Here is a 7,293-nt window from a genome sequence, read left to right as displayed (position 1 = left end):
ATCTTTCCTTTCCTTTTCTTTTTCTTTCCTTTTACCAAAATTAAGCTTAAATGCCCTCATATTTTCAACTGAACTCACCTACATTTTTCAGTGAATTGGACCTCAGCTTTCCACCCTGGTAGAGAAGAACAATTGGAAAGTTTATAACACACTCTTATCAGCAGGCACAAGGCCATAGGAACTGGGCACAGGCCAACAATCTGTTTCTCCACTTCAACCAAGAGTTGAGACAGCAAATCATTATTATTTTTGTAATAACTACAGAAGTTCTAAATTGTCAGTTTATCCCTCAAACATACAACTCCTGCTTTTAAGACTTGGAGGAGCTGCTTTTCAAGAGACATCAGGAAAGGAAACTGGAAATCTCATCAAAGAAAGGTTTGTAAAAATTGCATTCTATCCCTACTTTTTTTAAAAATTTATTTATTTTAATTGGAGGTTAATTACTTTACAATACTGCAGTGGTTTTTGTCATACATTGACATGAATCAACCATGGGTGTATATGTGTACCTACTCTTACTAAATTCTAGGTTTATGGATGGGAGTGTCTGCTGGAATGAAGGAGAAAGTTTTTATTTGAGGTGAATTGTTCTTGGAGCTTTGGACTTCATGGAAAATGAGAGTCCTTGACAAACCCTATAAGCCACTTCCCCACCCTACTCATTGTATAAATATAACTTGGAGTTGCCTCTTCATTACGGAGTGTGAACTATGTTAATTTTCAGTTCATTAGTTGAATTCAGGCTGCCCAAGGCTCTGAACGACTCCATACCCAGGAAAGTTTCGATCAGAGGTGGGAAGGACTGAAACTCTGCACAGTCTGGCATATGGTAGATATTAAACTCATATTTATGAATCATGAAGAGAATGAGAGGCCCCAAAACAAAATCTTCAAAGTCCATTACATTGAGTTGCTAGAGGAGGTTCCTGTTCTGTGAAGATGTTTATTGTTTGAAGGGCCTGTAGGCAGCTTGGGTATTGTCAGTATTGATTTGTTTGATCCGATTCCTTACTTTAAGTTAGAGTCAGGAATTCTTTAAGGACAGAAATTATTGTATACACTTCTATATGATCCCCTGGATTTATAACAATGCTTCATAAATAGTAGTATCTGAATAAAACTTGGAGGATGATTGCTATGACTGAATGTTTGTGTCCCCCAAAAGTCATATGTTGAAATCCTACTGCCCCAATAGATGTTTTTAGAAAGTGAGGTTTGGGGAAGGTACTTGGGTTATGAGGATGATGCTCATGAATGGGATTAGTGGTCTGATGGAAGAGAATCCCACAGAGCTCCCTCACCTTTTCTGCCACGTGAGTAGCATATGAACTAACTACTAATGAGATGACTATGAGTTTTTTTTTTAATTCTCTTTCAGGATGATATAGGTAAGTTCAGAAAGTCTCAATATTTTCTCCAAACATCCAAATTCTCTCTTTTCAAGCTACAAGAGAAAACTGTGGCCCTGAAAAGGGCCTTAACTGACCGTGAAGGCACTTTGATATTAGACTTTCAGCCTCCAAATCTGTGAGGAATAAACCTCCTCTGTTTGTAAACTACCCAGCCTGTGATAATTTGTCCAAGCAGCCAAACAGATTAAGACAGGGATCACAAAAGCTAAAGCTTGAGTGCCTTCTGTTTATACCAGGCTGATGCTGATGAGGATGCTAATGACCGGGATGACAGTGACTTGGACAAACTGCATAAATAACTGTGATAACAATTAATTATTTTACCATATATATTATAGTTAATACATGTATATTATAGTTAGTATATATGTATAATTTCTATATATAATATATATTTTACCTTATAGTTATAATTAGTATATATAGTTTTATATATATGTATATAAACAGTTAAGTTTATCAAAACTAACCCTTCATCCTGTGAGAAATGTTTAAGATGAGAATAATTTGGATAGAAATTGTATCTCATCCACCCAAGCCAGTACCATATGAACTAACTACTAATGAGATGACGATGAGTTGTTTTTTTTTTAAATTCCCTTTCAGGATGATATAGGTAAATTCAGAAAGTCTCAATATTTTCTTCAAACATCCAAAATTCTCTCTTTTCAAGCTACATTGCTATAGTGTTTCAGTGACTTCCCAGTGGTAACAGAGCACCATTATTCTGCCTCTGTATATCTTATCTTTCTCTCTAAAAATTTTATTAAAAAACATAATTGACATAAGAGTTCTAAGAAGGAATAAAAACTAATAAGAAGAACAAAGGGATAAACTAATTAAAATGATGCATATATGTAGCGAAGGGTAATCTCCCTTTAAAATAATTCTTCTGAATTAAGTTTATCAAAACTAGCTTCCTCACTTTAACATGAGGGTTTGGATATAACACATGTCAGTCTGGCCACTCCATTACAGGAATGACTTTCAAATATGCAGCAGATGGTAATCAAAATTGACTGGAGGCTCTTGAAGATATATGTTATGATTAACCAGACGTGGACTGCACAACTTAGAAATGAAGGAATGTTGGGGACTCTTGAAGAGGAGTTATATGATAATTTGGAGTGTTACGGTCAGGTGGCAACATAAGCCACTGCCAGAACAGCATGGAAAGTGACAAGATGTATGGTTGGGATGATAGAAGTTGTTACCAAAGTCAAGAGTGAATGACACTTGCTGACTTCTTACGTTAACCCTCTGACATATTATCATAAGTGTAAAATACTGCAGTATCTCAGTGTGTACTTCTGACAGCTCCCAGACATTCCCATGCAGGACGGGCATTTGTAGCTTCTGAGTGTGTGTGTGTATGTGTGTTGGTCAGGGACAGACATACACTGAACTCCACCCCCATGCCATATGGTTGCCAAAATGTCCTCATGGGGATCAGGATGTGAATTAATGACAGGTGTCAATCACTCAGTCTTACAGAGCCTAGGAACAATGATCCTTTGGTAGTTTTCTATGTAATTATTCTCCCTACACTAAATGTCCAGAAGGGTTCAGAGGAGTAAACAGGGTGGACACTGGAGAAAAGAAAATAAGGGAAACATCTTCATTAACATCAGTCATGCCTCCAAATCCTGAAATTTCAACGTGGGACTTATGAAACATTAATATATTTGATATTTTTAAGTTTATTTATTGATAATTGAGCTCAATTGCAGCTCAATCTCGCTACAGATCATGGAGAATATTTTTGGCAATTTGCTTCCATGCTATTTTTTGAGATGTCAAAACTTTCTCAATTCTAATCCCTCCATTAGTTGATTTATTTCTTTTTTCCAAAGTGGACTGTTATGAAAACATTGCTGGAGTCTAACATTCAGTTAGTTCAGTTCAGTTGCTCAGTCATGTCTGAGTCTTTGTGACCACATAGACTGCAGCACACCAGTCTTCCCTGTCCATCACCAACTCCCGGAACTTTCTCAAACTCATATCCATTGAGTCGGTGATGCCATCCAACCATCTCATCCTCTGTTGTCCCCCTCTCCTCCTGCCTTCAATCTTTCCCAGAACCAGGGTCTTTTCCAATGAGTCAGTTCTTCCCATCAGGTGGCCAAAGTATTGGAGTTTCAGCTTCAAATCAGTCCTTCCAATGAATATTCAGGACTGATTTCCTTTAGGATAGACTGATTGGATCTCCTTGCAGTCCAAGGGACTCCCAAGAGTCTTCTCCAACACCACAGTTCAAAAGCAACAGTTCTTTGGTGCTCAACGTTTTTTATAGTCCACCTTTCTCATCCATACCTGACTACTAGAAAAACCATAGCTTTGACTAGATGGACCTTTGTTGACAAAGTAATGTCTTTGCTTTTTAATATGCTGTCTAGGTTGGTCATTACTTTTCTTCCAAGGAGCAAGTGTCTTTTAATTTCATGGTTGCAGTCACCATCTGCAGTGATTTTGGAGCCCAAGAAAACCAGGTCTGTCACTGTTTCCATTGTTTCTCCATCTATCTACCATGGAGTGATGGGACCAGATGACATGAACTTAGTTTTTTGAATGTTGAATTTTAAGCCAGCTTTTTCACTCTCCTCTTTCACTTTCATCAGGAGACGCTTTACTTCCTCTTCACTTTCTGCCATAAGGGTGGTGTCATCTGCATATCTGAGGTCATCGATATTTCTCCCAACAATCTTGATTTCAGCTTGTGCTTCATCCAGAACAGGATTTCGCATAATGTACTCTGCATATAATTTAAATAAACAGTGACAATATACAGCCTTGACATACTCCTTTCCCAATTAGGAACAAGTCTGTTGTTCCATGTCTGGTTCTATATGTTGCTTCTTGAACTGCATAAACAGATTCCTCAGCAGGCAGGTCAGGTGGTTTGATATTCCCATCTCTTGAAGAATTTTTTGCAGTTTGTTGTGATCCACACAGTCAAAGGCTTTGGTGTAGTCAATAAAGCAGAAGCAAATGTTTCTCTGTAACTCTCTTGCTTTTTTGATGATCCAACAGATGTTGCCAATTTGATCTCTGGTTCCTCTGCCTTTTCTAAATTTAGCTTGAACATCTGGAAGTTCACGGTTCACATGCTGTTGAAGCCTGGCTTGGAGAATTTTGAGCATTACTTTGCTAGTGTGTGAGATGAGTGCAGTTGTGTGGTAGTTTGAACATTCTTTGGCATTGCCCTTCTTTGGGATTGGAATGAAAGCTGACCTTTTCTAGTCCTGTGGTCACTGTTGAGTTTTCCAGATTTCCTGTCATATTGAGTGCAGCACTTTCATAGCATCATCTTTTAGGATTTGAAACTGCTCAACTGGAATTCCATTACCTCCACTAGCTTTGTTCATAGTGATGCTTCCTAAGGCCCACTTGACTTCACATTATAGGATGTCTGGCACTAGGTGGGTGATCACACCTCGTGGTTATCTGGGTCATGAAGATCCTTTCTGTAAGGTTCTCCTGTGTATTCTTGCCACCTCTACTTAATATCTTCTGCTTCTGTTAGGTCCATACCATTTCTGTCCTTTATTGTGCCTATCTTTTCATGCAATGTTCCCTTGTTATCTCTAATTTTCTTGAAGATATCTCTAGTCTTCCCCATTCTATTGTTTCCCTGTGTTTCTTTGCACTGATCACTGAGGAAGACTTTCTTATCTTTCCTTGCTATTCATTGGATCTCTGCATTCAAATGGGTATCTTTCCTTTTCTTTGCCTTTGCTTCTCTTCTTTTCTCAGCTATTTGTTGCTTAGGGTCTAACCTTGAGCTTCATGAATACACATAGGACTAAAAGTCGCTGACACATCCAGGTGTACTGAGTGTCATGCACTGTTCTGAATGCTTTGCAGTTCTTAACTCATTTAATTCTCACACTGAGATTCCCTGGTGGCTCAGTTGGTAAAGAATCCAACTGTAGCATCTGCAGTGCAGGAGACCTGGGTTTGATCCCTGGGTGGGGAAGATCCCCTGGAGGAGGGCATAGCAATCCACTCCAGTATGCTTGCCTAGAGAATCCTCATGGACAGAGGACCCTTGCAGGCTGCAATCCATGGGGTCGCAAAGAGTCTGACACAACTGAGCGACTAAGCATATCACAGCACAATCCTCACACCAGTCCTATGAAAGAAGTATTGATGTTTTTATCCCCATTTCACAGATTCTGAAACTGGAGGCAGAAAGAAGCTTTTAAGTTGCAGAGCTAGATTTAACCAAGTCAAAATGTCTCCTATGCTGAAGGATTTTAACTACTATGCTTCCCTTCAACTCCCCTATCAGTTTGCACTTGCCCCATGAGGAACACCAGCTACAAAGTCCTTGAAGTCAATGTTCTTTACTGTTGTGGTTGGATTTATAGAACTTACAGTGGGTAACAAAGCTTTTTGCAGGATTGTGTTTAAGAATAAGGGGAAAGAGGACACAGTGCTATAAAGACACATCCTGAACGAGGCTGGTCCCAAGTCATTCTCAACTACTGAGGAAATTTTTTCAGCTCAAAAGTATAAGTTTAATTGAGCAAATTATTTCTTCTGTTAAATGTTTTTCATCTAAAAGGACCTGATTAGATTATTTCTATGACCATCTATAACTCTTGTATTCAAATGAACATAGCATTTTAAAGTGGAATTAATTATAATATTATTAATCTTTATCTAAGCCTTGGCTACCATGTGATTTCCTCAGAGATGGTATCTGGAATACTTTATATAAAGCAGGTACCATTCCCTTCCTTTCCTTTTCTACACCAAAACCTCATTGTTTTCATCATGCCAGTCTTCACTGATAGTAGATATGTGTTTATTTCTTTGGTTTATTATCTGTTTCACCCACTGGACTGTATATCTTTGAGGATAGAGACTTGGAATATTTATATTTACCATTTTAGACTTATCTGTCACAAAGTATTGTATATGCTGAACATGAACAAATTATTTCCCTCATTTTTCGGTATGGCCATGGAAGGAATTGTGCCACTCTACTGTAGTTTTTTAGATGATAAAATTCAGTTTATTATTAGGGAATACTACTTTACTTATTAGGAATTTTTATAGGCAATAGCTTCATAAGAGCCATAGTAATAGCTAAGCTATTCTTTAGCCTTCAAATTATCTGCTATTATAAATCTTAAAAGAAATTGTAAGTAAGCTCGTTTTTTTGCCTTGTCTTTTTGACTCTAAGATACTGTTTCAAAAATCTATTACTTTACTCTTGCCTATGTGGTAGATTGCAAAGAAATGGCTTTCACAGTTCTTTACAACTCTTCCCCAAAGAGGCAGAATCTGCTTCCTCACTCCTTGTATATAGAGAGGCCTTCTGATTGTATTCTTGCCTGGTGAATCCCATGGACGGAGGAGCCTGGTGGGCTACAGTCCATGGGGTCGCAAAGAGTCGGACACAACTGAGCGACTTCACTTCACTTCACTTCTTCTGATTGTTTTAACTAACAGAAACAGGCAATAGTGAGATTGTGCCATTTCTACACACAGACCTAAGTTTTGCAGTTTCCTTTCTTGTTGCTCTTGGAAAAAATGCCACGATGTGAATAAGTTCATGTTAACTGATCCAAATGATGGCCAGACATCTAATAGGCATGTGAGTGTGGCCCAGGACTCACCATCTACAGACAGGTATATGAACTAACCTAGTCAAGATCGGGAACTTTTGACTAGACCAGAAGAACCGCCCACTAGAATTTTGAGCTAAATGAGTAATGGGGTGGTATTTTAAATGACTATTTTGGGATGTTTGGAGGCTAATAAATAAAGTCAAATCCAACAATATTCTGAAAGCTCGCACTGATATTTTGGGCATCATTTATCTCCATTGAAATGGGGCAAGAACTCTACACTATTTTTAATTCTTGGA

The 7,293-nt window shown here is 38.2% G+C and overlaps 1 non-coding gene across 1 annotated transcript in view; it reads left to right on the top strand.

The window, feature by feature from the left end:
• The first annotated feature begins 295 nt into the window (after window positions 1–295).
• The window catches only part of LOC105603737 (uncharacterized), a 43,362-nt gene continuing 36,364 nt past the window's right edge, over window positions 296–7,293 (top strand). Inside the window, exon 1 of the transcript XR_006057211.2 lies at window positions 296–378. This is a non-coding gene — a transcript (uncharacterized LOC105603737). The remainder of the gene's footprint in view (window positions 379–7,293) is intronic.

The sequence above is a fragment of the Ovis aries genome, chromosome 20, assembly GCF_016772045.2.
Source record: "Ovis aries strain OAR_USU_Benz2616 breed Rambouillet chromosome 20, ARS-UI_Ramb_v3.0, whole genome shotgun sequence".
Lineage (NCBI taxonomy): Eukaryota > Metazoa > Chordata > Mammalia > Artiodactyla > Bovidae > Ovis > Ovis aries.
The sequence above is the reverse complement of the archived record's forward strand: the minus strand, read 5'-3'. Positions and strand labels throughout refer to the sequence as shown.